At 45.2% G+C, this 16,546-nt stretch overlaps 1 protein-coding gene across 1 annotated transcript in view; it reads left to right on the top strand.

The window, feature by feature from the left end:
* Positions 1-16,546, top strand: part of LOC120399662 (limbic system associated membrane protein) — a 1,355,472-nt gene that overhangs the window by 247,944 nt on the left and 1,090,982 nt on the right. The window lies entirely within an intron of this gene.

Raw genomic sequence — 16,546 nt, 5'->3', positions numbered from 1 at the left:
ATATTTGTTCCCTGTGTAGATATTTACCGACCGTAAGCAAGACAAATAATTGAGTAGTACTGTACTCTCCAACACTCTGAAAACTGACCTGTGAACAACCACATTCAACCAACACCCACCCGTGGTCCCCATGGCAGTTACCAACATCCTGTATCTAACCCTACACAAATAGTCTCAGAGAGCACCCTCCTCTGTCAGCCATTACACTGGGAGCCAGAGAAACCATTCCATACTGTTCATGGACTGGAAATCTCACTGCATTCACCTTATTCAAACCTCCTGATATGGGTGTAAGATGCCACTCTCCAGAGTCAGGCCTCCAGTGCTCCTGTCCTTCACCTAGCTACTCTGCACACGCTGACTGCATGCATTAGGGTACTACATCCAACCTGCTAGGCTGAGGCCTCTCTCCACATCCCATCACAACACTTCCTGTCAGCCGGGACCCTCTGGGCCTTCCCCAGGGTAGGGCCTTTGGAGCCTGGGGGACCAAGTTTTTCCTCGGTGGAGAGCCTAGCACTGTGGAATTTGTTCCTGCTGGCAATCTGATTGAGCCTGAACTACACACTATTAGGGGCTTCAGGCAAGATCCATGGTTTGGTGCAGCTAAGAAATCAGCTGGGCAAGGTCCCTAGCATTGCCACAACTTGGATCTGCTTCCCCAGGCAAAGGGCAGATTCTGCTGTTAGTTACATCTCTGTGTAGCTAAGTAACTTCTCTGAAGTCTATGGGGTTACCCCTCACTCTGAGGGCAGAATGTGGCGCTAAATAAAGCGGCTCAGACTGAGAGGGGGAGGACAGTGCCACTCCCATGATGGGAAGCTGATCGAGAGCAAAGATACTCCAGTGAAGGGCACCTCAGAAATGAGAGTAGTAATAATAATTAATCATTAGAGCTAGGCAATCTATTCACAGCAAACAATTTAGTCACGTTAATTTAGCCCCTTCTTCTGCTAGGGCCTGATGCAGAAGCCACTGAAGCATGGGCATAGTTCGGAGGTAGCAGGGGAGAAATTACCCCCTGCCCCCAAACTGCAAGCATTGGACAGGCACAGATTCCCCCACCCCCTATCTCCATGCGACTCCATTAGTCTGATAGGAGGTGCCGCCCCCAAATATAGAAATGAAACTATGCCTATGCATTGAAGTCATGAAAGGCTCCCTCTATCTACAGGGGGCTTAGTGGATGATTCATGCACAGATTTGTTATGTGTTTGTTTGATTAATGGTTTACTGGAACATGTCTCAGCCCAGAGTTGCCCATGACTGTTGTTCTGAGTACTCTTTATTTGTGCTGTATGGTCGGCCGCCTGAGTCACATGGTGTGGTTTCTTCTCCTTGATTGGATGACTCCCAAAATCACTAAGAGCTTTCAAGAATTCTGTGCAAACACTTCCAGCGCAAAATACTCCTGCCAACACACATTCATCAAACGGGTATCCCTGGCTCTTTCTCTCCCCTGGGACATTCTTGCAAACCAAAGCCGATTCTGTTTATGTTTGCAGCAGCGAATAAAATGGGCCACGAATGCTGTCCAAGCAAATCTGCTGTTTATATTTGAACTAATGCTTAGGCATATCCTTTGCGTAATTGGCCATACGCGAATAGTAATCCTAATAATCAGCATCTGCAGCAGCAGGATGCCAATGAGTGTGTTAAATGTTGACATTTTTCTTTGATGTGAATAATTGTAACGGTTTGTAAAGCTGTTCTGATAGTTATGATATACCTGTAGTCCCACTAGCAATGGTGAGAGGGGCAGCGTTAAGGGTGTTTGTAGAATTCTCTGCAACAAATGGCCTCACTTTCAAACCCTAACTTAGTAAAAGTGCTCTGATGTTAATTATGATTTTAAATGGTATGTAAGATACATTGGTGATTTCCTCTTCTACAAGATCACATGTAACTATTTAGCGATGGACCTAGCCAGAAGCCCTGAATCTGAATACAGGTACAAACACTGGATCTGGATCAAAATTTCCTGTTTCTATACAGAGCTGAACCAGAACCTCAGCTCCAAGCAGTCTCTAACTTGATAGATAAGAGCCAGGATCATTGTAATTGTTGCTCTCCAGCTAATAGATTGACTAATGTCGCTTGTGCAGCTAGTTGCACTACACAGGGTCTCCCTAAGTCCTGGCCTGGACAGTACGTCACGGAAAGGACTGTACGTCATGGAAGGGACTGCTGACTAAACTACAAGGGGGTTCAAAATCTGGGGTTGGACTTTCCCAAATCCCAGGATGTTGAGAGTCAGCCCATGATAGAGACGGGGTCAAGTTATGGGTTAGGATCCAGACCTGAGGCTCTAGCTTGGGCCCATCGCTCGTGAGGATTAGAATATCTTCTACTCAGTAGATTTCCTATTTAAAAATAAGTTTATTTCCCTAGCCTGGAAAGAAGTGCTTGCTTGAAACTGGGAGTTCTCAACTGATGTCTTTGTTGACCCACAGAAGGCCCACCCTGCCTCCAGCTCAGTGTCTCCCCTCTGCTTGGCTTATCACTCGCCGTCACCCCTGGGTGACCTCCCTGCTCAGCACTGCCAGGCTTTTGCTTACGTTCACAGCAGGATTTAAACGAAGTAGAATGAGGCCTCGATTACGGATTTAACGAGGATGAAAGCCCCGATTCCCACCTCTTGCTGAGTTCCCAGCTGTAGGAATTTATCAGACGGTTACAATTGAGCTGATGCTTTGCACTCCGTTTGCCATTGCTGTGATGGGAGCATTCTGAGGCGCAGGGACACTAGGTATGGGCTGATTTTTCACACAGGCACTGAGCAGCTATTTTATTCCCTCCCCTGCTCACCCTTCTTAGCTTTTATGGCTTCCTAATCGCTTCTGCCAAGACACGGCTCTTCTTCAGAGGGGAAGTTTTATGGACATTCAGAAAGCGTCCCCCGTATTTCCCTGCAACACTGTGAGGGGATCTGAGATGCCAAAGAACTGAGCTATGTGAAGGTCCATGCCTGGGTTTGCAGGGATCCCTGCAGACTTTGTGCAAGTTTCACTTGCTTCAGGTTGGGATGAAACCAGCACCGCCAAGCAAAGCTCCACCCAAACTAGTGAACTTTGCTGGTTTTCTACCCAGAGCCAAGATTTGGCCTAGCTCTGACCCACATGCCCTGTGTCCAGCTCTGCTCTACACACACTCACCCTGGGTGCCCTTTGCTCAGGTTGGCCTCAGACATGTCCTTGGTCTATTCTGCTCCACACAACCCCTAGGTTGGCCTGAGATGTGCCCTCACTTCATCTCTAGCTCATGTCTTCTCCTCAGCCCAGGCCAGCTGCATCGGCCCTCAACTTAGGTTGGCCTCAGATACGTCATTGTCCCACCTCTGACCACGAACTCTCAACCTAGGTTAACCTGAGGCATTTCTTGCGTTCCACACTGTCTTCTATCATCTCCTTGGCCCAGATTGGCTCCATGTGCCCTTGGCTCAGGTTGGTCTAAGATGCCCCATCTCTGTCTCACATGCCCTTGGCTCAGGTCTGTGCAATATGCCCTCAGCCCAGCCTGAGATATACTAAAATACGGGATACGAGGGGAAAGAAAGAAAGAAAGAAAGAAAGAAAGAAAGATACTATTGGGAGCTGGCACAGGTGCTCCATAGAGGGCCAGACAGCAATTTCAGATGGCTGCAGCACACGGTGAACATCACTTTGCATATGAAAATCTAGTTAAGCTAACGAGGTCCTTAATTAGGGCTTTTATTATCTTTTAATTCTATGCTTAAAGGAAAGTGATTACAAAGCTCATCTTTATGTTACAGCAAACTAATCTTTCATTTCTGAAGTGTTTTCCTTCCTTTCCTTGCCACAGTAATGAGGAGATGGAGATAAACAAAGCCAGGGGAAGGAGGCCACAAAATGAAGTGTTTGAACCTGTGTGCTATCGCATTAGACTTTCAGTACGGCTCAGAAAAGCCTCAGGAACCTGTGACTCAGGAGCAGGGAGGGAGTGGGCGAGTAAGACTGTGTATTAAATACCTGTAACCTACAAAGGAGCTGACAGCTGCTGCTATGCCTCAGCAAAACTAAGTCTCTGTGTACACACACCTCCTTCCCTGTTATTCCAGTGCTCCTGGCAGTGAGTCCCCCGCCCACTCATTCATACACCCTAAGCATTCCGGGGTGTGTTGTGTTTTAGAATGGGGTGTGATGACTTATGCAAGAGGCACCTCTATAAAGCCCCTTCATGAGAACAGCTAAGTAATTGCAGCTGCAGGACTCGTGTTTGTTATTTTTCTAAATGCGGCAAAGTCGGGTGCTTATAAAAGTAAGAGATAAGTGAGGCTGGATAGAACCAGGCACAAGGCTGGTGACTGACCACACCCAATTCTACCAATGCATCTCACTGCTGACCTCCACCAGCACCTGCTATTCCAGTCCTGGGCTCGCCACCTCCACCCAGCTCTGCCAGTGCCCCTCACTCCTGCCCTGCGCTCCCCCCACCCATTCCAGTCCTGCTCCCAACCTGACACAGCTCTGCCAGTATGGTTCTGTCCAGAGCTGCTGTGCCCCTTACTTCAGTCTGGACTTGCCATATCTCTGCTAATTTCATGTCAGCCTGTAGGTCTTCCACCCCCATTATTCCAGTCTTCCCCAGCTCTGCCAATACTCCTCAATCCTGACCTGCTGTACTCCCTGTTATTAGCATCTGATGAACAGATACTGTATTTGTCTGAGTTATGTTCTGGTTGGACATTTGTTGCAAACAGCTACTCATGTTTCTTGTGACTGCGGCCAACTTTGAACCCTGGTCACTGACTCCCTTCCCCCATAGGTGGATGCCTTATGGCCTACAGCTATATCTCTTTCTGTTGTGATCCTGACAGGTCTCTCAAACTAAGCCAGTGTTTCTCAAACTGGGGCTGCCGCTTGTGTAGGGAAAGCCTCTGGCAGGCAGGGCTGGTTTGTTTACCTGCCCTGTCTGCAGGTCCGGCCAATCGTGGCTCCCACTGGCCGCGGTTCATCGCTGAAGACCAATGGGAGCTGCTGGAAGCGGCGCAGGCTGAGGGACTTACTGGCCACTGCTTCCAGCAGCTCCCATTGGTCTGCAGCGGCGAACTGCGGCCAGTGGGAGCTGCGATCGGCCGGACATGCAGACGGGGCAGGTAAACCAACCAGCCCAGCCCGCCAGGAGCTTTCCCTCACAAGCGGCGGCCCCAGTTTGAGAAACACTGAACTAAGCAGTGTAAGCAGGGCCGGCTCCAGGCCCCAGCACGCCAAGCGCGTGCTTGGGGCGGCATGCCGCGGGGGGCGCTCCGCCGGTCAGCGGGAGGGCGGCAGGCGGCTCCGGTGAACCTCCCGCAGGCATGCCTGCGGAGGGTCCGCTGGTTCCGCGGCTCTGGTGGACCTCCCGCAGGCGTGCCTGCGGATGATCCACCGGAGCTGCGGGACCAGCGGACCCTCCGCAGGCACGTCTGCGGGAGGTCCACCGGAGCCGCGGGACCGGCAACCGCCAGAGTGCCCCCTGCAGAGTGCCGCCGTGCTTGGGGCGGCAAAATTGCTAGAGCCGCCCCTGAGTGTAAGGCTGAGTCAGCTATTTGGAGGAGCTCAAGGAACACTTAAGTGGTGATGTTAATTCAGAGGGAAAAGTGTCCCCTGCTAAATGAGAACCGATCTAATTCTCTGCTGTGGTGCTAGTGGGTCGCTGTGCTGCCGGAGGAATCATCTTTCAGATGCCATGTAAAAATGAAGGTCTGATCATTTTGTTGTCATTAAAGATCACATGGTTCTTTTCATAAGAGCAGGGATGTTAACATCAGTGTCTTGGCTAAATTCCAGACCAAGTAATTGCATTCTGCTGCTTAAATTCCTGCTGTATTTTCAGCTGGAATATTCTTCATGTCCTCTTCTCAAATGTTTTGCAGTACATGGCTAAACAGGTCTGCATCCCACACCACAGGGGTCTGCAGTTTGTTTTTTGGTGAAGTGATCTTTCTACTGCATATGTGATAACTACCTGACGATAATATTGTAAGTAGAGCTGGTTGAAAATCAAAATTTCTGTCCTATGTGAAATTCTGAGATTTCACCTTCTGTTTTCATCCTAAATTCAGACAAAAAGGTCAAACTATTGAAAGTTTTTGAGGAACAAACATTTTGGTAACTTTTTTCTGTTTGGAAATACTGAAACATTTTGTTCCAGTATTTCCCATCACAACAAAATATTTGAGATTCCTGAATGAAAATATTTCATTTTGTTATGTTTTACCAGATAAAAATGTGTTGTTGAGAGTCAATTTGACATTAAATTTCATTGGCCTAAGGTGCTGCAGTGCATCATGGGAATTGTAGTTCAAGTGCCTCATACCCTCATCCCTGTTGGTTGGGCTCACTGCTTAGCCTATATATCCCATAATCCACTGCAGTTGTGTGACCCTCCTGAGGCCCCACACTGCTTGGTCAGAGGGGAGACCACAATGACTCATGGGAGATGTAGTCCAGTCAAGGAGCCCAGCCCACAGGACAGACTGGGAGCAGGAATGATGCACCTGAACTGCAGCTTAATGTGGAATTGATGCCAAATGAAATGTTTAAAAAAAGTATGTTTCAAATTGAGATGAACTGACTTGAAACAAAATAGTTTTTGATTTTTCCCAGTCATTTCAACAGAAAATTCCTAACCAGCTCTAACTGTAATGCTTAATTAACTAACCAATATTGGCAAAATGCATTGAGATCTTCAAATGAATAGTATCATATGTAAGTACTATGTATATATATTTTAGTGCTGGATTCCCTTTATTACTCCATAGCAGCCTCCTGTGGGTGTGCCAAGAAAGATCTTTAGCTGGTAGGACCTCAGGCAGTGGTACTGCATGCAGATGCTATAGTTAATTTGACGTGTGGAACTCATTGCTGCTAGATTTTATAGAAACTATGACATTTAGTATCTTTAGTGAATTACTGAGATTACTAGACTTGAGAATTGGGATTAGTAATCCGAACTTCACATATTCTGTGCATTGGAAATTGTTATTTCAAATGGGCAGTCAACATTTTCTTTTCATAATGTAGCACTGTATGCAAATCCTATTCATACATTTTATACAAATCAGGATGATGATACCCATTTCCAAGATCTGCTTGTTTTATGCATTAACTTTGGACTTTTAGATTTTCTTTGGTTAGCATGCCCAAGCTCTGCATTTCTCAGAGTTTAAATGATCAGTATTTAGCATTTATATTGTAGTGGCAGCTAGCGGCCACAACCAGGTTAATCCCTATTGTGCTAGGTGCTGCACAAACATATAATAAATGACAAACCCAGCCCAAAGAGTTTATATCCTAAAAGAGAAGGAGTAAACAGTGGATGAGACAAACAAGCGAGGTGGGATAGGTAAGATTGGATAACAAAGAAGTGTAATAGGAGGTTGAGATGGGGTATTCTGTCCCCTTAAGAGTAATAGTCAGCCTGTCAGACCTAGAGGTCAGTCCACCACCATCATGAAATGTGGCCTTTAGGATTTTGGCAGATGTGAGAGATATAGTGACCTAGGGAATATTGGTAGAGCAGAACTGGTGCCTGGAATAAGTAATATTTGTGAGGAAATCCTGTTACTATTCCTTTAAGAGCCCGGGATCAGGAACCTTGCAAAGTAGACAGGTTGGAATGAGCTTTAGAAAGGGGACCCAGATATATGTATGCTGACTCCTCCCTCCTCACAGGGCAAACACCATTCCAGCAGGAGAAAGTTGTCTGCTGAAGCCTCTGAGCCTGAGGGCTAATTAAGGAGGGGCGGGGTGGCTGAGGAAGAAACTGGCTAAGGCCCTACAGCTGGCCAAATTTACAGTTCCAGCAGGAGGGCTGGGGACTCCTGTCTGAAGGACAGACAGAGGCACTGTCTGAACCACAAACCCAGCAACCCAAGAGGGGCTGGGAGAAATTCCTGTCTGAAGATGGAAAACCGGAAGGATTGTTTGAAAGGCAGCCCAGCTGCTGTCTGAGAGTCTAGGAGTGGCTTTGCAGAAGCTCCATAGTGGCTGGGGAGAAACTACAACTCCAGGGTGAGAGTAGTGGTCACAGACCTGTGGAAGCTGCTGACCAGCAGCGAAAATCCAGGAGTAGCCCAGGGGCAGTGGTACTTGTTTGCAAAGAGAGGCCTTAGCTACCTAACATAGGGTCCCAAGGCTGGAACTCAGAGGAAAGGGTGAGCCTAGGTCCCCCTTCTACTCCCTGTGCCAGAGGAGATGTACAGGTGTCAATGCTAAAAGAAGCCAAAATTGAGACATCCCAGATGATGGCTGAGGGCTTGGCATAGAGACCATTAGACTTCGGTCTTTTCTGTTGTGGACTTTGCTGTTAACCGAGAAGGGGCCTGGACTGAGAGGTGACCTGGCTGGAGGACTAGACAATGGAAGCTGCAGATTCTTGTGAATGGAAAAGGGGCACTAGAATGGAAGAACCCCTGTAACACAGAATCTTGGGATGATGGGGTGCTCTGGCTGGTAAGTGTGCCCAGTTTTTAGCCAGTTTGAAGCAGTGATTAAAGTTCTCTGCCTGCCTAGCCATTATCAGGTGACTGCTTTTTGTATGCAATATGGAAGAGATGGGTTTTGATGAGGGAGCTGGAGGAGGAGAAAGTGGCAGCTTTATGGATTTTGACTGGGAGACTCCCATTTTCAGCGGTGGTAAGGGAGAAAATGTGAAAGTTCTGGGGGGGCGGGGGAGGAAGAGCAGAATCAGGCCCTCGAGGCTTGCATCATTGGCAAAGGTGGGTGCTGGCCTTGTGATAACATAGGAAGGGCAGCGGATGAATCATGGAGGGCCATGTCAGTAAGGACAAGAAGTTTGTGTTTGCGGCATTAGATGGTGGGGAGCCAAGATGGGGACTTGACAAGGTGGGTGCTGTAGCCAGGGTAATGTGCCAAGAAGATGAGCTTAGCAGCACTATTTTGAGTGGGTTTTAGGGAGTGAGGTTGCAGGCATTAAGGCCAGAGGAGGAAATCAGAGAGATCCCCAAGTGGGAAATGATCAGGGTTTGGACAAAAATAGCAATCAGGTAAAGGTGATTTGCATCATTATGCTGTTTGTACTAGCTAGCTTTTGAAATCATCATGAATTTAGCACGGTGATCTATTTTAGCAGTAAATATATTTTTTTCATTAAATTCAGATTAAGCCCATCCTACACACGTTTTGGGTATCATGATCCAGCATTGGGAAATGATTCACAACCAGCTACTGTACCTGTTATTGGAGCACTCACCCCATGACAGAACAAACTATTTCTTGTCCTTTGTCAGTACTTAGATTCCTGCTATGTATTCTAGGGAGCATTTTTCTCAGTGTTTGTGGTAATATCAGCCTCGCTTTATAGCAAAATGTTGTTTTCACTAATTTCATCCCTAAATGGCCAGTGTGGTCTTATTTTAGGGTCCTTTGGCCAGCTTTGTAAATTAGTTAATTGCTGATTATACAAAACTGGGCCTCTTTGTTTCTCAATTTGAAACCCCAGTCATTTTGTAGTGGTAATAGACATTTACCTCCCTGCAGCACATCCATAGTCATCAGCATTGCTTTGAGATGGTGTAGATCTGTTCATTGCTCTGATAAGGGTGTTTGATGTGCCATTCCTAATCCAATTTATATTCCATATGAAGATCACGGGGCAGATTTTCAAAGGCATAAATTGCAGCTAGGATGCTTATTTTCCCGATGGGACTCAGGCACCTAACTGCAATTTGTGTCTTTTGAAAATCTCCCTCCATTTCAGAACGGCTTCAGCTTCATCCCTATGATTTCAGATGATGCTAGAGGCAAAAGGCCTGTTTCTTTTTCTAATGTGCTGAATCTGCACATATCATTGGAGTCAATAGTCAGCGCTCTGAAAATCAGACCAAAGGTTTCATGTGAGGTGTGATGTGTTTGCACATGCCTTCTGTTTGTATATTGATGGAATGAAAGACAACCAAACCGAAGTCTTCTTTTCCACCTGGACATGGTATATTTCTCCCTTGCTTAGATGTCTCAGTATAAATGGCTGCTTTTCCTAACTAAGATTTGCCTTTCAGAAGATGTATCTGGTAACAATGCAACTGGCTTAGTTAAATCTTAATATTTTAAACCTGGTGAAATGGCAATCAGTGCTTTTAACTGCTCAAATGCCTGCTTATAGTTATCTCCCTAGGCTAGGCAAGATCACTGGAATTGCTGAAAAGTTAGGGCTTGTTGACCATAGATGGGTTGGATCTGAATTATGACATACAGTTTATCATCCCGCAATATCTCTGTATAACCATTTTACATTGTGAAGTGGGCACATCAGTTATTGTTTTTATTTTATCTTGATCAGCAGTTAAGCCATTTTTTGTTCTATTTACAGCCAGTAAGTTGTGCTAGATCAGATTTTGACTTTGTGTAATGTCAGGTGTCTCTCTTCCTACAAAACCTGCCAAAGCTTTTCTTTGTGTTACCTTCCCTATACCCAAATTAAGACATCATCCATTATAACTTTGACACCTAGTAATTACTCAAAGATCTGTGCAATTACTTTTTGTAATACCTTGGGAGCAGAACTAGTACCAAATGGCCGTTGCTTAAATTCACTGCACAATATCCAAATGGTGGACTAAAAGTCATTAGCTTAATGCTTGTCTCAACATTTTTTCTTGAAAAAATGCATGTGTTGCATCTAATATGGAGGATATATTTTTCCTTCTGACAAGTTAGCTTTCCCTCCTTCAACACTTTTGATCAGATGCTATTCACGTTCTATGGCTTCATTTTAATCATGTGAATCAACACATACCCATTTTTAGCTTTTTCAGTTACAAACACAGAATTCATGCAAACATCATTGTTCTTCCATGTCAATAACTCCCAGATTTTTTTTTTTTATTATCAAGTTCAATTTTTTTCACTCTTTTAGGACAAATGGAAATGTTTTTGGTGAATGGGTCATTGGACTGACTCTAAAGTGGCATTCTCCTTCCAGATAGTCTAGGCCTTTGCAGTTATTTGAGGATTCTCTTACTATGCTTATTAAGATTCTTTAGCACTGCAGGACACATCACTTTTTACTAACTTAATGGGCAGACTGGTTTTTAATCCTAATGTTTTCCTTGTGATGCATTGCAGTTATCCAATTTTAAAGGTACAACTAGACTTTTAATGTTTAGCTATATTTGAAATGTGGTCCATTTACTCTATCCTTACGGTACAGACAAAGAGATCTAAGCCACTTCTGTTCTGTTCTCCAAGTACATGGTCTCTCTTGGCTCTAGTTGTGTGACATAGCTTTCAAAAATGATATATATATATTTTTTAACGAGCCAAGTGTTGGGCCATTTCTTGGCTCATGTTCTCAACCTCATCAAGTGCCTAGGAATTTTTGCCTGTAAAAAAATTATTTTATTTCTATTCAGACTGATTTTTCTTGTTCCCTTGATTTCCAGTTTTCTCCTTTGCAAATGATTCTATGTGCACTAGATGCTCATTTGCTACTAGGTCACTTAAAGCCCAAATGAGTATTTCAAATGCCTGTGTCTGTGGGTTAAGATTAAATAGCTTCTTAAAGTTTCCTGTTTAGGGCCTGATCCAAAAGCCACTGAAGTCAATGGAAAGACTCTCATTGACTTCTGTGGGCTTAAGTTCATATATATATATTGAGAACAAATTGACCTAAGTCTGATCCAATCTCCTCAAATTCACATGATTACATTTTTAGTCAGTTACAAATGCATCAGCTGGTTCAGCTGGCCCTTGACTGTGAGTTTTAAAAAGCAAATATCTTTCACAAGTGGCATTTTTATGGGGTGACAGCTTCTCTTTGATTATCCAAAGTCTGTGCCAAATCCTCCTTATTTTTTCCTCCTCCTGTGCAAAAGCAATATATGCCAGCAACATGACTGAGCCGACTGCATGAATCTCGTTGATTGCACTTCAAGTGCTTCCTCTGGACCCCCATACAATCATTGAAATGTAGAGTTGGAAGGGACTTCATGAAGTTATCAAACCCATCCCCCTGTGCTGATGCAGGACCAAGTCAGCCACCATAGACCATCCTTGACAGCTGTTTGTCCAGCCTGTTCTTCAAAACCTCTAATGGTGGGGGAAGCCTACTCCAGAGCTTAACTCATCTTCTATTTAGAACGTTTTTTTTTCCTAATATCTAACCTAAATCTCCCTTGCTGCAGATTAAGCTCATTACTTCTTGTCTTACCTTCGGTGGACGTGGAAAACAATTGATCCCTGTCCTCTTTATAACAGCCCATAACATATTTGAAGACTATTATCAGGTCCCCCTTCAGTTGTCTTTTCTCAAGACTAAACATGCCCAGTTTTTTTAACCTCTCCTCTTAGGTCAGGTTTCTAAATCTTGTATCATTTTTGTTGCTCTACTCTGGACTCTCTCTACTTTGTCCACATCTTTCCTAAGGTGTGGGTGGTACCCAGAATTAGAGACAGTCCTCCAGACCTGTGCTGAGAACAATGGGACAACTACTTCCTATGTCTTGAATATGATATTCCTGCTAATATAGTGAGAGACGGCACTCATCTTAGTCTGGCTCTGCTCAGGTTCATTGAAGACACCTGGTTCATGCTAGGCATACTGCAGGTCTTAACACAAGTATTAACATAGCACTCTCACACTAAGATTAGACTGTCTCATTTGTGTAGTCAGTTCTAGCCTTACAGGGTCCACCTGTATAGTTCAGATTGTGATCCTACCACTGCCAAAGTTCAAAAGGTGTTTGGATCCTGGGTCTTGGTTTGGCCCATTACAGAATTTAGGTTCAACTCCAGAGTTTGGGTCTGGAAAAAAAACTCCTCTAGGATTTGGGGAGGTTCAGACCTTGAGTGTGGCTCAAACCTGGCTCTAGTCACAATGATACATCTCGAGGCACGGAGTAGGGTAAATAACTCAGAGTCCCAACCTGGCCTGCCCCACTGCCATGAAACACAGAGAGAGTGAGACGCGAGAAAACAGAATTACCTATGAGGCATCCTTCTAAGTCCTTCTGGAGGTGAATAATTACACTCTCTATTAATTATATGTGGTACCATAGCTTGGCTTTCCGGAAATATGTCAGTTTTTATTGCTCTTGTTGTCAGTTTCTGGATGTCATGACTCTGCTCCCCAGCAGCCTGTCATCAGAAAGAACTATGGTAAATGAACTTTTTTTTTTAAACAAACAATTGCTAATACTTGTTCCAATAGGAATTGCAAATTTGCTCTGCTGGGATTCAAGGCTCCTGTTACTCACTTTTCACAAATTATCCTGTGAGTGAAATTTTGTTTCTGGGTCATGGAAATATGGATTCTCATACAAATATGTAGTGAACGCATTTATGTAGTCATCTGGAAGTCTGTAGGAGTCATCCAATCGGGGAGCAGTAATAGTGCCATGTGACTTAATTGGCCAGTCATGTGAATAGACTACTCCCTGAAGGTGGAGTCATGATTTGACCTGGTCCAAAAAAAAGCGGGGGCATGCATTTTGTCAACTTTTTTGGTGAGAATTATCCTGTTTTTTATTTTAAAGAATGTTTGTTTGTTTTTTAAATCTAAATCTGCTCTAGTCATGGTGAATTGTTTATGTAGAGGTTTTTAAGGTCAGGCTTGACAGAGCCTTGGCTGGGATGATTTAGTTGGGGATTGGCCCTGCCTTGAGTAGGGGGTTGGACTAGATGATTTCCTAAGGTCCCTTCCATCCCTGATAGTCTATGATTCTATGTACAACCCACAGACTGAGACATGTTCCCATCTAATGTGTGCTGAATAACTTTGAATAATGAATAAATTTGTTGTTTTCTTTTTGTTTTATTACACACAAAAAAACCAGGTCTCTGTGCAGAAAAATTACAGATACATTTAGCACCCTGGTCTATCAAATTGTATGCTGCAAATAAAGTACCCAGCTCTGGTCATCAGCATAAAAAAGAAAGAAAAACTCTCCCAATATGTTCTGTATTACTTACATGATTGCTGTCATCATAGTATCTGAGCATCTCATGGGTTTTAATACAGTCATCCTCACAAAATCCTTATGAGATTGTGGGAAGCATTTTTCCTATTTTACAGACGGGAAACTGAGGGGAGGAAGGAACGTATTGGAGGCATAAGGAAACAGGGAGGAATGGCTAGGATGCTTTTACAGATTCTAGGCCACAGGAGCCTAGAATCTGTAAAATGGGAACAGTGGCACTGTCCAACCCTCACAGCGGTATTGCGAGGATAAATTCAGTAAGCATCGTAACACCTAACTTTTAGGTGCCTAAAAAAAAAAAATCACCGAAGCAACACTGCAATCCACAAAGCCTGAACTAAGTGCCTAGGCTTGCTATTCAATGAATGGGGAGAGATGAATGCCTCAGTGCATGATCGGGAAAGCCAGCATGCTAGGCAGTGACCTGCCTAAGCTACACTATGGGAGATTGTGCTGAGAGAGGTGCCCTAACCCTCCCCTTCTTATGGAGGTAGGCACCTAAGGCTGTAGGGAGACGTCTATCTCTGTGTAAGAGGACTGTTTCCCCCTTACTAACATTCAGTGGGGGTGTTTTGGCTGCTAGCTCCCAGCACTAAAAGGGGAGGGATCGATGGCAAATCAGGACCCTGAGACTGACAGTCCCCAGGAACAATGGCAAGAGGCCAATGCTCCAGGTCAGCCTGATTGACAGGGCAGGAATCCTGGGCCCAGTCTTGTTGGGGCTACGAGAACTCTGCCAGACAGGAGAGTCCTCAAGGGCAGGGAGGCCTCTGGGTAAAGGAAGTGGGAGCGAGGACTCAGATCCTTTCGCTAGCCCACTTCACCGGGGTAGCACAGAAGCCAGGAAAGTTCCCCACAATAGCGGGACCATTCCCCCGCTTACATCTGCTAGCGATTCACAACCAGGAACCACTCTCCTGGAGTCCAGCAGCTTAGGTGCCTAAGTTGCTTCGCCAGAAAGGACCATCATGATCATCTAGTCCAGTGCTTCTCAAAGTCAGGCCGCCGCTTGTTCAGGGAAAGCTCCTGGCAGTCCGGGCCGGTTTGTTTACCTGCTGCATCCTCAGGTTTGGCTGATGGTGGCTCCCACTGGCCGCAGTTCACTGCTCTAGGCCAATGGGGGCTGCGGGAAGGGCGGCCAGCACATCCCTCTGCCCGTGGGCAGCCCCCATTGGCCTGGAGCAGAAAACCATGGCCGGTGGGAGCCACGATCGGACGAACCTGCAGACGTGGCAGGTAAACAAACCGGCCTGGACCACCGGGGGCTTTCCCTGAACAAGCAGAGGACAGGCTTTGAGAAGCACTGATCTAGTCTGACCACCTGCGCATCACGGGCCACAGAACATCACCCACCCCCTTCTGTAATAGACCCCTTACCTCTGGCTGAGTTCCTGAAGTCTTTACACCATGATCTGAGGATTCCAATTTACAGAGAGTCCACCATGTACTTAAGTTCAAACCAGCAAGTGACCCAAGCCCCAGCAAGTGACCCAACCCTCCATAGTCTCTGTTAGTCTGACCTTGGAGAAAATTCCTTCCCAACCCCAGATATGGTGATCAGTTAGACTCTGAGCATATGGGCGGGACTCGCTAGTCAGACACCTAGGAAAGAATTCTCTGTCGTAACTCAGAGCCCTCCCCGTCTACTGTCCCATCACCAGTTGTTGGAGATATTTGCTACTAACAGTCGTGGATGGGCAACATGCCATTATAGGCAATCTCATCAGGTCATCCTCTCTATAAACTTATCAAGCTGTTTTAAAACATGTTAGGTTTTCGCTCCCACCACTGTCCTTGGAAGGTGGTTCCAGAACTTCACTCTTTTGATGGTTAGAAACTTTTTGTCTAACTTGCAGTCTAAACTACAGTCCTGTGGAGAACTTCGCACAGAGGTGAAGCCTTCTTCCTTTTTGAGGATACTCATGTGTGGAAAAGCAGGATCAAAAGCTGATTACAACAAAAAGTCTATCTGCTTGTCGTAGACAATATGTAGAATTTTAGAAATGTCCAAAAGAAGTTTTAATTCTGAATGTAAGTAATTTTAATAAAGCCCAAAGGGCATATCATTGCCAACTTTTCCTCCAAAAATTCAGCTTGTGGAGGCGTGATTTAATTCAATTACTTAAAGAAAGTGCTTAAAAGTATTCCCTTAAGATTTAACCCGCCAACTCACTTGACAAGTAGTTCAAGGCAGTCTGCACAATAGAAATCAAGGCTCTTACATTCAAGTTAAATCCTACACAATCTCTCTTGTTTACCTCAATCAGCATTTGTCTTCTCTCTGGGAATATATTGCACAGATGCTTAGGGTTGCACAGAAGCAAGTGTTAACCAGCCTGAAGTTAGTGTTTCAATATTTGCAGGGAAAACCAATATCTGTGTTTTATAACAGCCTAAACCCTGGCAGAACTCTCTCTTTCCACCTAATGCTCAGATGGCAGAGTATGGGTGGTTCCTTCCCGCAGAACAGCATTGGCTGAAGGACTCTTCAGAAAAGAGCTTTCTTCCCTGTAAGTCACTAAGGCACTGGGAAGCAGAGCAGTTAGCTGCTCTGCTGATGGGGTCGTAGGTTAACTATCAGCTTTGTTTGCTCTGGCTTTGGGGTTT

This window comes from Mauremys reevesii, linkage group 1 (genome assembly GCF_016161935.1).
Source record: "Mauremys reevesii isolate NIE-2019 linkage group 1, ASM1616193v1, whole genome shotgun sequence".
NCBI lineage: Eukaryota > Metazoa > Chordata > Testudines > Geoemydidae > Mauremys > Mauremys reevesii.
The sequence above is the reverse complement of the archived record's forward strand: the minus strand, read 5'-3'. Positions and strand labels throughout refer to the sequence as shown.